Source organism: Paramormyrops kingsleyae, chromosome 21 (genome assembly GCF_048594095.1).
Source record: "Paramormyrops kingsleyae isolate MSU_618 chromosome 21, PKINGS_0.4, whole genome shotgun sequence".
Lineage (NCBI taxonomy): Eukaryota > Metazoa > Chordata > Actinopteri > Osteoglossiformes > Mormyridae > Paramormyrops > Paramormyrops kingsleyae.
This window is the reverse complement of record NC_132817.1, coordinates 11,798,204-11,812,549: the sequence shown is the minus strand read 5'-3', so window position 1 is coordinate 11,812,549 and position 14,346 is coordinate 11,798,204. Positions and strand designations below refer to the sequence as shown.

The 14,346-nt window shown below is 44.4% G+C and overlaps 1 protein-coding gene across 1 annotated transcript in view; it reads right to left on the bottom strand.

The window, feature by feature from the left end:
• The window catches only part of LOC111847663 (adhesion G protein-coupled receptor L2-like), a 169,151-nt gene that overhangs the window by 124,723 nt on the left and 30,082 nt on the right, over positions 1–14,346 (bottom strand). The gene's annotated exons all lie outside the window — the stretch shown is intronic.

The window sequence follows — 14,346 nt, the reverse complement described above, 5'->3', positions numbered from 1 at the left end:
GCGCCCCCTACTGAGTGAACACAGGGCAGCGCGATCGACCTCCTGGGTACAGGTCACCTTGGTCTGAGGTGGGGGACGTCGCGTTCAGCAATCATGCATCCGGCCTGGGGGGTGGGGGGTTATCGTGGGGGGCTGTTCTGTCTGATCGCACACGTGGCCCGCTGAGACATGGCAGGACCCCTCCCGCATAACGAGCGGCGCTGGTTCATTTCAGCATGCTGACAGAGAGATCCATGTGGCCTTTAAGATCTCACTTTTAAACATTTTAGATTTTTCTGTTTAGTTTTTCTTATGTGGTACCGGTACATATGTAACTGACTGAAAAAAAAACACAAGCTGGCTTTGTAATTAAAAAAATAAATCAAAAAGCCACAGATTGTTTTATGCTGTTTAGTTTTACTTTTGATAGGCACATATTTAAATTAATTTTAAAAGGCACGCAAAATTTTGTTTTAATTTGGACAAAAACCTCGTCCTTGTGGCCACCGTCTTGCTGTCACTAATCAGCAGACGGCGGATGCAGCTCTATCACGCATCTGTCCCGGCCTCTGAAGCTGCGTCTGTCCCGGCCTCTGAAGCTGCGTCTGTCCTGGCCTCTGAAGCTGAGACTGTCTCTGCCTCTCCATAGTCGGATCGCCTTCCACAGCCTGAAATGCTAAGGACACGCCCATCTTCCACCTTAGCATCAGGCCGAGCGATTGTGCCTGTCACCTGTCCCCAACATTTCAAGGGGCGACCTCTGAAAGAGGCGACACCACATGTTTAGTGCCACCAGACAAGTGGAAGTCAAGCAGCGGGTTCAAGGGGCTGAGATCTGCCGTCCTCTGTGCAGGACCCCGGTCCGCTGCAGCCGCAGGCCGGTATCTCCGACTTCCCTGGTGACGATGCGCATTGATCTTCCTGTCGCTCACCCCCCCGCCGAGGATCCTGACAGGTTTTAACTCGCCCATTAGATGTCTCCTCTCAAATATATTATCGCTCCCTCTCACTTTTCCACATCTTTCCACAGACTAGGAGTTAACGCAGTTCCTCATCCAGTCTACTGACATCTCCATTTCTCTGGAGCTGGTCGCTCTCAGCCTCCATATCTCTCTGAACAGTGCACACAACTCTCATACAGTTAAAAACAAGCACGTAGGTTTGGTTTTAATATCGGTAGGGACCAAATCAGCCCCGAACCCCCCATCCCCCTAAACACACACAGTGCTCCTGCAGTATTGGCAGGGACACGTCCTTACCGTCCATACCCAAATTTACGTCCTTGGTTAAAGGACACAGAATTCACAATTTCTATCATTGCTATGGCAACTAATTACCCAACAGTGACTTTGTATTAATAATAAGTACAATAAGAAATTATTTTTGCAAAAAATAAAATGTTTGCAAAAAAAGGAAAATGTTACTGCTTAAAGCTGGCTCTTCTGCAGCTTGGGGGTGCAAAATTGTGATTCATATTTCAGTGTCAATTTAGTTTGTATTTTGTCTCTTTCTCCTGAAATTCACTAGAAGAAATAAAGTAGACATAGTGAGCCAGAGAACGGGAGTCATATTTAAGAAAATGCGATATCTTGCCAAACTTGACTGGAGCCAAAAGGCACACACACACACACACACAGGTATGTAATTATATCTTTGTGAGGACTTTCCATTCATTTCAATGGCGAAAACTCTAATCCCAACATGACAACCTTAACCCCTACCCAGCATATCCTTAACTATAAGTAACCAAACCATTCACAGATCCCCACAATGTAATATAAACATAATCCACACACACAGAACCAAGACAGAGATTCAAACCCTGGTCTTTGTGGTTGCTAAGCACTGTTCCCCCCTGTTGTCTCTGTAAGGCCATGGGGCAGCATGGAATATGCAGGGGTCCAAGCACTAAATATTTTCTTGAATTTGAGGAAAATACAAAACAGGCAAACAAGAAAAGGATAAACTTTAATAATAAGTTGCAGTGGCATGTATAGCATCGTTGAAGCTGTACTTGAAACGGCTGAATCAATCTCGTCCCCTAACTCCTAAAACAGTAGGCCTATTGCACAAACCTTTATTTTTGCTGCACAAACCAGCACAAGTGAAGAGAAGTCATTTTATTATTTTCTGATCGTATGGGTGCCAGCCTCACGCAGGTATTTGAAACTGCTGGGGATGAGAATAGACTGAGTTCATAAAGAGAGCTCTCTAATTTCTCCACCGTAGATCAAAATGCGACACAAAAGCTGAGACAATCTGAGAATTATTTTAGAGCTTGATGAGATCTCTTTTGAAATTTAAAAGGAGGCTGATATGAGATTTTGTGTTTTTTTTTTTTTTGATGGACAAACAATTGAGAGACAGGAGAAATAAGCTTTAGACTCATTTTAGTTTCACACAGATCTGAGTTGTCTAGGAAAAATACATGAAACAGTTTTAAGATTTATTTTCTGATTATCCTGCGTTACCAAAAGCTAATAACCATTTTAAATAAACTAGTTTATTCGGAACCCCAATAATTATCAGGTTCCTATTCATACCTTTGGAACAAACCAAATCTAATTAACTACAAATAAAACCCAACATTCAGGATGTCCTTAGCATAGATCTTTTAGTGTAGGAGACATTTTCTGACGTTTTATTTATTTTCTTTTTTGTACCCAAAGGGTTAAAAAGACTAATGTTCTACCTATGGAAAAACATCTATCTATCTAATAATAATAACAATAATAATAACTATTATTATTATTATTATTATTATTATTATTATTATTATTATTAGTTTGTGCATAGTTGAGCTCTCTGAAGTCGCGGCGGTGCCGAAGCTGAGATCCTTCCCGACAGTCCCTCTCCGCGTGCCCCGTCCCGCTCTTCTCCGAGGGCTGTATCACTTCCAAATGTCCCAGCTTCTTCAAAAAGCCATTGTTACAAATCTCCATACACGGTGCAAACAAACGGGTGGTTGCCGCTTTTCCAGCATCCCGTAGGATGAAAGAGTTCCTGCACAAATGCCGCAAGAAAAAAGCCACTTTTTTGCCTTTCTGAGTTGCTCAGAAGTGCCCTGTTTGTTTACATGGGGATGAAGAGCTGTAGACGAAGGATTAACCGGAAAAGCAATTTCGGAGCATGCATCCTCCGATCTTTGAGCAGTTTTACGGTCAGATTAAGCTTTTTGATAGAGCTAAAAGGAAGTTTCTTACATACGGATTTCCTTTAAAAAAAAAGTATTAAACGCTTTGAGCTGCTGCAGTCATGAAACGGCTCAGGACCGAACAATGTCACCGCGGAACGAGGTCCAGGTCTGGAGTCTTCTCTCCTTGCGCTGGCCTTTGCGCTGCCGCTGGTTGGGGTTAAAACGGAGGGGGGGCATCTAACTTATGTTCCTGATCTTCCAGCGGTGACAATTTTCCTGGCTTTCTGAAGAAGATGCATGAACTCTCATGTACTCTGACTGTATAATATGGCCTATATATTGGATGTTATTTATGTATTCCGTTTTTTAATTTTATTATTTATGTTCACAGTTTTATTTATTCGCGTCTAAGGAATACATAAATGTTTGTTAAATCAAATAAGAAGAATGCTTAATATGTAGGCTATGTAAGATGTAATCATTATCTTAAGTCCGTGCTGCCTGGAGTCTATCAATAGGCCTAATATCTGTATATTAGCTTTCAGTTACCACAGAGCTTCAGAATAATGTAAATATGAATATGATTATTATACACACCTGATTTATAAAATATAGTATTCTGAAACTTACCTTAATGACTGCTTAGAGTGGGAAAATAACTGGCAAAATACTAATGCATTTGGCGAAATCCTTTAGGATTCTTTTTTTGGGGGGGACGAATGAAATAAACAGGGTCTACCTCGGGAAATTTGCATGGAAATTAATTATTTATGACCCATCAGGAGACCTTTAATGCGGTTAAATTGGGAGGCAAACATATGTGCGCACGTGAGGCTGAAGAGCCGCGCGCCCGCCGCATGAATCCGGTGACGTGCGGAAAACACGCGCGCGGGACGGGCAGCACTCGGTCGGTCGGTCTGTCTGTCTGTCTGTCTCCGAGTGTTTTAAAGGAATTAATAATGACGCTGTTAAAAAGCAACACTGCGCCCATCTGGTAAAAGAAACCTACATGGGTGAATATTACAGCGCTCCATTTCTATATGAAATATTTCCGAGGTATAGGTTTAGCTATCAGCGAAGCTAGCGGTGAAAATATGCAGTTAGGAATAATTTATAGATGCTATTGTATAAGAGGTTTGTCTCCCTGGGAAGCCTGTAGGCAGGACCTGAGGGACGTTCTCAACACGCTGGCGTCCAGTAAAACAACCTTTTTAGCGCAGGGTAATAAAATATTTAGAGTACCAGGCACTCCAAAGCGGTCGGGACTCACAGCTGAGTGACCTGCACGGGGCACGTTGATGCGTGGGGCGGTTTTGGCCCCTGAAAATGGAGGTGTCCCCCTGAGACTGTCGGAGATCACTCAGCGCGAACCTGCGTCGATTTAGAGGTAATTTCCTGATATTTCCCACATCCCCTGGATCCATCGCCATTCAAAGAAGTGGCTGTGTGATGCATTTTAAATAAAGTGGGTTTGTAGACACTTGACAGTCTTTTTGGGAGGGGCTTCACATTTTAATACCCTCTCTGTCTTAGTGTGAAGTGCCAATCTTGAGCCTAACTTAGGCTTACTCATAATACTGCAGCCAAGCTGCACACCAAGAGGTCTGCACGTCCTCCACCTGCATCTCACCCTTCTGAGGATAATTAACTGCCACGTGTCGCCGTCATCAGCACAGCACGCTGACACGGGCATAAATAAACTCCCTAAAAATACCGCCGTTAATACGAATTCCGTTTGCGTAAATGGGCTGCCGTTACTTAAAACCGGCTCCTCTAAATAAACTCCATTTATGAGAACTGTGTGGTCGATCGCTGAAAGGGATCCAACGTGTAATCCCACCAGTCAGCCCCAAGTAATAATAAAAAAAAACTCTAATAAAATGTCTTGACTGTATTAAATAGCTGATCTAAAAGCTGTAAGTAGAATTATACTGAAAGCATTTGGCTGCTGTTTAGTTACTGTGTCACACGGGGTGAGAGTCAGCACCGGCAGCTCTTAATAACTGGCCATAGAGCGTAGAAGAGACGTCTGACATGAATCCCCTTCAGGAATTTTTCCCCAGATATGAAATAAGCGGCAGCGGTTTTTTTTGTGAAGTGGTGTGGAGGGTTCGGGGGAGGGGAGAGGTTGGGGACGAGCCCCCCGACTCACCTGTAATAAATGCTTTAATGTATGTTTGTCCTGGGTGCTTCGAGGCAGAGTTCAGTAGCAGCAGTCTGGATCTCCGGGGTTTTACAACCTGCTCGGTTAAGTTGGGGGGCAAAGCCTGTCTTTGTTTAATGTCCTGCCTGCCCACCAGTCAGGCCAATGAAGATGACCACGCGAAATCCCCTCTATTCCATCCTCCAAATCGCCATTTACTGTGAATCCATCTGGTGCCACAAAGAATCTTATTTATTTTTTTTTAAATCATGCTAGACCTGCGTTGGAGAGCTGAAGCAGGAGCTGATTGTTTCTGTCGCTTAGGATTCCTGCATCTGCCCAACAAAAGCTGAACTTTATGAGGAACTATTTCACTTTGGGGATCCATGAGTTTAATACATGCCCTTCGAGCCACCTGGTGCGGGTATCATGCACGGTTTAAGCTGGCTAGGGCCAGATGCAGCCTAATTCTCAGTCAGCTCGACGGGGGTACGCTCAGTGATAATGCGGTCTCCATGGCAAGGTCAATGTACTTATGAAATATAATTGACGAGAACAGCCCAAGATATCTCTCCAGTATAGCCACTGTCTAAGACTCACAGAGAAACTAGCCAACAAATTCATGCTTCCAAAAAGCAGCAGTGATGTGCTTCCTTAAAAGCAAATTTATGATGGCCAGAGACAAGACTCACAGAATGTCATTAGAGCTGTATTGACATCTCCACCACTGGGCCTTGCCAACTCCGGATGCTTCTGCTAGAAATATAAATTAATTGACAAAAGAAAAAAAATCCATATTCATGTTAATTGATTGAATTAGCTACTAGACATAAATCATTAAACTGTGCACTTAATCCTATACCATATAACCAACATAAATTATAGACTCATAATAATTGATTCTTGATGTTATCCCAACTCAGCTGAGATAGATGTAATCAAGTACAGGCTCAGAGGGTGTTATAAAGACGCAGATGATTCTCGTTGTAGGGCAGTCTTAACCCTTGAATGAAAATCTTCAGAGACCAGCCCGGTAGTTCTCTGCCTTTACATTCACCACCTACGGAACGTGTCAGTCTGAGGATTGCACTGAAACCGCCTTCATCAAAGTGATGAATCACATACAGACACAGCTGGTGGGAGGATGTAGCCCAGCTTGCGTCCTTTTTGATTTAAATGCTGCCTTTTGGCCGTGAAGGTCAGCGTGTTCTCGTGAAAAAGCACAAAGGCCTGGTGCTTTCAAGGCAGGCCTTACAACCATCAGGGAAGGCACTTGGGGTTCCTCAGGGCCCAGTACCGGGCCGTTCATCCTTTCCTTACCTTGGACCTTTCTCTTAACATGACTATTACTTTGGCGGTACATAAACCTGAAAGCAAGTTGTCTATGACTCATATTAGGTAGGGCATGAATGACAGATGTAAGTGACATTTTGTTTGGAAGCTAAACTCATTCTTTGACTTCGGATGCTATTGATTCTTATTCGTTGTGTTTTGCTATGATTGTATGAGCTTTTTTTCTTTGGAAAAAAAAGAAGAAAATATGACCCAGTGGACTAGAATCATTTGATTCTTATCATATGACCCCATCATATGACTGCTAACGTTGGATAAAAATTATAGATGTGGAGTGTCCTTCAGTCATTTGTGGGATTTCACCGAAAAAATGTTAAGCACTGTATCTAAACGTCCTGCCTCACGGGGCTAGCCAACCAGACGATCACAAAGGAAGCATTGGTGACCAGCTAGGAGGGTTAATTCATGAGTTTCTGACATACATAAATGTAAAAAGGCAGTATTACTCAATTACATTTTTTTCAGACTATCAGAGAACAATTTTCATTTTTTTGCTGCATTGATAAATTAAAGCAATGCACTGACTTCAGACTTGACCAATCAAAAAAAAAAAAAAAAGGGTGCAGAGTCCTAGGTTTTTTGCTGATGTAGTGGTGATATTTACAAATATTTTAAAGTTATATACATATATTCTCATCTTGGAGCCAGAGCTAAGTGGGCAGTTATTTTGAAGTGCGTTTATCATGGAGAGTGGCTGGGTAAAGTGAAGCGCTCGTTTGAAAGTTATCTGTAGTATTGTAGCAGCTCAGAGCACAGCTGTGACCTCCTGAGATGAGGGTTTTACTCCTCCTGCCCCGCCTCTGCACCCCCCCAGGTTTCCTCCCACAGTCCAAGGACACGCAGTTCGGCTGGACTGCTGTTTCTGAGCCGCCCGTGTCTTTGCCCCGTGCCGGGCTGGATGCCTTCCAGGCCTGCACGGGATTATCCGAGAGCGATGGATATATTTAGTGCGTTTGTTCATTTGTAAAAAGAAAAATGAAATTCTATTTCTCCATACAAAAGTCATCCATGTGGCAATTATATCATCTAAAATAAAATCATTATTCTGCTAATATATAAAACATTAGATATATATAAAACCAATATATCCTGAGATCCCACCACTGAAAAAATTAGAAATATGATCTATACGTCAATGCAACAAAGAGGCAAAGTTGCGTGATTCTGTCTGTGGGAAATGATAAATCAGGAAGCAGAAGATGTGAGATAAGAATGAAAATTATTATTGGTAACCAGCGCCATCTGTTCCAGTCTGCTGGCATGAGATCAATGGGCTGCCAGATATATAAGTATAATGAAAACATATTGAATACAATTATGGAAAGCATTTGTAATTTGGCTGCTTAGTTCATACTTCTATATGAAGTGAGCCGACGCTTAACAGCTTCATCGGCCGAGAACCAGTCCTCAAGGGTGCAGTGCCATGGCTCATGGAAGACTCGAACCAGCAACATTCAGGTGTCAAGTGTGTGTCCATAACCACAAGTATCACAAAGTAAAAACTAATTTAAACTTCTGCTGAATGAGCCTTTGAACTCTCATATTAAGAAAGAGGCTTTACGAAGTTTAATTTCATCCATCCATCTTCTAACCACTTACCCCGGTCAGGGTCGTGGGGGGGGGGAGCTGAAGCGTGGGGGGGAGCTGAAGCATATCCCAGAACGCACAGGGCACAGGGCACAGGGCTGGGGTACACCCTGGATGGGATGGAGTTTAATTCAAAGAATTTAATTTTAAGACCGTGGGGAAAATGTACAGTGCAAGACTTTGAGTAACTGCTCAGTGTCTCTGTCTTTCCCCGGGAATGTATGGAGTGAGATGTCAGACACAGCGCGTGACTGAGCCCCGCCTTCGCCTAAACCGGAAGTCGTGTTCTTGGCCCAGCTGCCGGTCATCCGTCAGGAATTCCCCATCCGCCTGTATTAAGATTAGCATGTCCAAATGTTAAAGCGCAGTCTGACCCAAAGGACTTCAAGGGATAAAATAAATAAAAACTGAGCCCAGCTCCAGCTGGGTCGCTAAAAATATGGATTTAATTTTTCCCCATTAGTACTGCGGCTTTCTCACGCTCACGGATAACAGAGTATGACACATCTGTGCACCTGTTTCATTCAGGTTATGCTGAATGTCACAAGGTTGCTCTCATTTAAATACCAAATTGCCTGCAGTCCTTCTGTTAAGTTATATAACACTAAGCTTTATTTTCAAGATTATTGATAACTATTTCTGCCCGTTAAACATCGATTTGGATGTTAAGTTTGAAATTTATTTCTTAAAGTTGTAGATGCAATCCTTCGAATAAGTTGTATGACATTAGAAGCTTTATTCTCCAGATGAAACAATAAAAAGATATCGATAAATCTATTGCCGCCTTTTAAACACCGACTTACATGTTCTTACTGAAGCTGTAGGTGCGATCCTTACTGTATGTCAAGTTATAGGCTATAACACAATAAGCTTTATTTTCAATATTATTCATGAAACTGTTGCTGCCTTTTAAACATCGTCTAGCCTGTTCTCTGTTTGATTTTTATTCCCTAAAGTTGTAGATGCAATCTCTGTATGGCATCATATTTAACATTATAAGCACTTTAAGCAGCATTTTACAGTTTATCCTTGAAACCTCTGCTGCCGACTTGAATTATACGTTTGAAATTTATCTTGGAGATGCAATCCTTCTGTTAAGTTATATAACATTGTGCGTTGTTTTTCCATTGTCCAGATTACCATGCAATAACAGATGCATTTCCTCCCATATGCCCCGTTTTATGGCATCTATAATTTATCGCGCGTTCGTTTCTATTTAGTCTCGCCGTAATCGTTGCGCTTTTATACCGGCCGTGATTTTTTTCATTACAATACCACCGGGCAGTGGGAATAAAATTTGGTGAATGGACCTTTGCCAGCTCAGGAACAAGGCGAATGAAGATTTATTATCTCTTCCATTTTAATCGTATCGTGTTTTGTCAGCTGGTAGACAAAATCAAAGTCACACCTCGGGAAATAAAGAAAAAGATTTTTTCTTCTTGCGATGGTAAACACCGAATCAAATTGACCACTTTGTAGCATTTGTCTGCCAGTGACAGTGGTGTGCCGCGAATCAGTGTCCGATAAAACGTTACGAGGGGACAAAACTGAGATTATATATCCTTCACACTTCGTTTGCTGGTGGCCGGGCTGTACTCTCCGCATTGTCTTGCACGGCTGATCGCACTTAGGATGACAGTCGTTTTTTATGGCTCGCTTAAAATCTTTGTATCCCATCACCCCTTAAAATTAATCGCTTAATTATTTTGCTGTTTGCTGTTTTTGGGTGCCAGAAGCAGGGATGTTAGAATGATTTAAACCTGCATTTTCTTTTCGGTCAGCTCATGTGAGACTCCACCAGGGGAATGGGGCTTCAGCCAGGCGTTCATATCGTCCTGTCAAGCTGTGCTTCCCCCCAGACGAGACAAGCAGTTATTCGAAAAATGGACGCAAGAACACTTGTATGAGAAATGTTGCCGTGCAAAGTTCCTGGGAGACAGGAAAGAACCCTCTGTGTTGTACGCTAAGCTCAGTCCCCTGAGCAGATCCAGATTTTACAGCCCCCGTTATCTCGAAAGGGGGGAGATCCTACATCTGCATTTACACTTATGGCCCACATGGTGTTAACCTCACAGCAGTCCATCTAGCAATTACTGCGGGCAACAGGCAGTTAGTTAAACCCTAATGCTCACCTAGCAGAAGCCATGTGATTTGTGTGAATTGGTGTTTATGAATGTCCCTTACTGTGTTCATGAGTGTGTGTCCTGCTATTGGCTGATGTCCTGCCCAGGGTGTCCCCTGCCTCGTACCCTGCGATAGGCTGACGTCCTGCCCAGGGTGTCCCCTGCCTCGTGCCCGGGGATAGGCTGACGTCCTGCCCAGGGTGTCCCTACCTCGTGTCCTGTGATAGGCTGACGTCCTACCCAGGGTGTCCCCTGCCTCGTGCCCTGCGATAGGCTGACGTCCTGCCCAGGGTGTCCCTACCTCGTGCCCTGGGATAGGCTGACGTCCTGCCCAGGGTGTCCCCTGCCTCGTGCCCTGCGATAGGCTGACGTCCTGCCCAGGGTGTCCCTACCTCGTGTCCTGTGATAGGCTGACGTCCTACCCAGGGTGTCCCCTGCCTCGTGCCCTGCGATAGGCTGACGTCCTGCCCAGGGTGTCCCTACCTCGTGCCCTGGGATAGGCTGACGTCCTACCCAGGGTGTCCCCTGCCTCATGCCCTGCCTTATGCCCCAGCATTCCTGGAATAGACTTCAGACTCACTATGACCCTGAATTGGATAAATGATGATGGCTGAAAAGTAGAGGTCATATTGGTTAGGAGTCAACCTGTCCACTAGACGGCGACACCTCTGAGTTCTAAATACTCCGGATTCTCTCTCTTCTGGGATCCAGCCTCTCAGCTGAACCCTAGTGGTCCCAGAATGTCAGTGGGCTCTTCCTGTCTGTCAGCACAACTCGCACGCCACTGTGTGCTGACCTTGTTGTGGGTTGTTTTAACAAATGAACTTCACATAATTCCACAGGAATTCTTAATACGTGCTGCTAAAATTGCAAAAAGCAAGTGAGCCAATATCCCATCCACATATTTCAGCTATTTTATATAGACTGAGCTGTGCCCTTGAATTGGGATGTAAAATCGTCCTTGGATTCTGGGTTAAATGTTTTGACAACCGGTGAGCAGGTGTGGGGGGGTCCCCGACATATCCATCAACCCATCCAGAAAATGGCCCGTTTGGCCAGTTCTGCCCTGCCTGTAGGGGGCGCCATGTTTAATGAACTCATCCAACAGCTCTTTCTAGTTTGCACTCTGCATTCAGGACACAGGTGTAAAAGTCTGCAGAAACGACTGCCCCCCAAGACTGAATTAAAATGCATATGGCCATTTCCATACAAGAAATACTAAAAGTCAAGGGCATTTCAATCCCAAAATCTGCAGTAAATTATTGTATAAAATACAGTAAATACATGTTTTTCCTTTTAATTCCCATCTTTACAGAATGAACTACATTTACTGAAATACACTTCTTGAGAAAATTTATTATGGGGGTGGGGCAGATATGACACACAATGGTTTGTTATGAGGAAAATATATATTTTTTGTCCTTTTTGTTTAAGGTATAAAATGTTAAGGTATTAATAAGTAAAAGAATAGATTCCAAATGTGGCTATCACCCTGTAATAAATGTGCATAACAATGTGAAATGTTCACAGCTTAATATTACAGTAAATACGGTAAATACTTGTGCGGCCTCATGGAAATGTGCTTACGAGCTGCGTTTCCAGGACGCTCGTTTGGCTGAAATCCGGTGGCCGTCATCTGTCTCGGGGCAGCCTTGCTTCTCTCCGTTTTAATCGGCTGGACCACTTCAAAGGCACAGATTCTCGGCCTTCCACCGCAAATAAGCAGCACCAAAGCCCTTCATCCAGGCCCACAGTCAATAACAGCAAAAATAACCCCTGATTACAACAAGATTCTCCAGCTGAAGGAGATCCCTGTTGTGCTTTTGTGAAGGGGGGGGGGGGGGGGGCGTTCTTCATACAAAGATGAAATCTACAGAAGATTGAATGTGTTTTATTTCAGCGTGTCGACCCCCCTCATGCCCTCCTGTTTGCTGGCATGTGTGTGTGTGTGTGTGTGTTCGCTATGTTATTGTGTGGTTAAGCATAACACGGTCATAACGCGTTTCCTTCTCAGGATCATCATGCTTCTGCAGTCACAGTCAGAGCCCCTGCAGTTGTGCTAAGGAACAGACCCCGGCTGAATTTGCGGTTTCCCAAACGTACAAGCCTCCAGTGTTGGGGCCCGGCACGGTACCCACTGCCCCACAGCCCGTTTCTGTCCCACAGAGAGACCACCCAAGCCACTGCCCCCTCAGATCCCCCCGACGAAAACCATCAATAAGTGCGTGGAAATGACCTCAGAGTCGCCTGCTCGATAAAATGCCACGTCGATGGAAGGTGTGGAATGTGACCGGGTGTTTCTTCTGCAGGTTTCCGTCACACCTCGCGAGCGGCCGGGTGTCACCGGCACACAGAGGGAGAGAGGGGTGCTAACCCATGACGAACTTCGCAAGGACTGTCCTCTGCCACACTCACGCAGCGATTAACTTAATTTTTTATGCTCCATACCCTGCAGTACATTCAGGATTTAAAATATAAATCGGATTCCGGTTTAGGGCATATGAATTCCATAAATTAAACACATTATTTATGATTGTCAAATGCATAAAAAATGATGATGGATGGAAATATTCTACAAACTAAGTGAGTGAATGTAAAAGCGTCTTGATCCATGTCTGCGAAGAGGCTCCCCGTGTCTCAGTAATGTTACGGGACATTCTGCGCCCCCTCATTCCACGTCCGCGCGAGAAGTGCGGCGTCTCCTCATGTCCGCCTCCGCCTCACACCTTTCCCTCCTTTTCTTGCCCTGCCGTTCCCGTCATTCTGTTCTTCCCTTTACATTAATGGTTTTATTCCAAGATCCCCAGAGACAATTTCATTTTCATTCCGGTCCCCTAAGTCTCAGGATTTAGGGAGCGCTCTGTGGAGCGTAGTGAGTTTCCTGGTGGTTCTGGTGGGAAAATGCACACCATTCAGCATATCTGAATATTTCACGGCTCCTTTCGGCCGCGAGTGTTAAGTGGAGCTACATTCATTTTCCCAGAACGGCTTATCCAAAGCAGGACTGCAGGCAGCCTGAAGCCAATCGTCAGACACACAGGGCAGGAGGCAGGGTGCACACACACGCACACACGTACATACACACACATACACACATATTCTCCATTCATTTCTATGGGAAAAACTTTAATCCCAATCACGACACCCTTAACTCATACCCAGCCTTAATCTTAACCATAAGTAACCAAACAAAATACAAGACTTTTGGCATTCTCAAGTTTTTTGCATTCACACATTTTTATAATGTATGTATATATTTTAATACACACACACACACACACACACAGGGCAATTCTGAGACACAAATCGACTTACAAATGCATTGTCTTAGGACTGCAGGAGGAATCCAGCATACCCAGAGGGAATCCCACAGAACCAAGAGAGGATCCGAACCCACATCCCATGTGTCAGGTCACCATGCTGCCCACAATGCCGCTGCCGCCGCACTGAGGGTGACGCTCTGAAGGATAATCCCTCGGCTGCTTATCCGCAAACTGCCTTTCTGATACAGAGGAGCGGGTGCCACGTGGCTGATGAAGAGGGTTCACCATTCCGCACCATCATGTTTACGGCAGACCGTTCACCGTAAATATGAACCAGAAGGAACCCAGTGTGCACAGCAACCAGCCGTCACAGACTCGGGCCGGACGTCTCCCGGCACTTTGAGCTAAAGTAAGGATGTCGTTTAGTGTGTTTTAACAAGGAGCCGGGGCTGGCTGCAGAACGAAACGGCGAAATTACCGGCCTCCAGTTTTACGTGATCTAGCCATCCAGCGATACATCCTCGAGTTACAAGGCAGGGTAACGTTTATGAGATCCAGACCACGGTAGGTTATAGTGACAGGAAGGACATGTAACAAGCTGAACATTAACTGAGGTCGCTCCCTTAATTCCCGTCTCCGCAGCATACCTGTAAAACTATCCTCAAACGTTTATGAAACCTCCCGCAGTAATGATGTTGCTGTTACGATGGTCTGGGGCCCGGTGTCCCGTATCGATCCGCATATTACCACTTAGCATGCGAT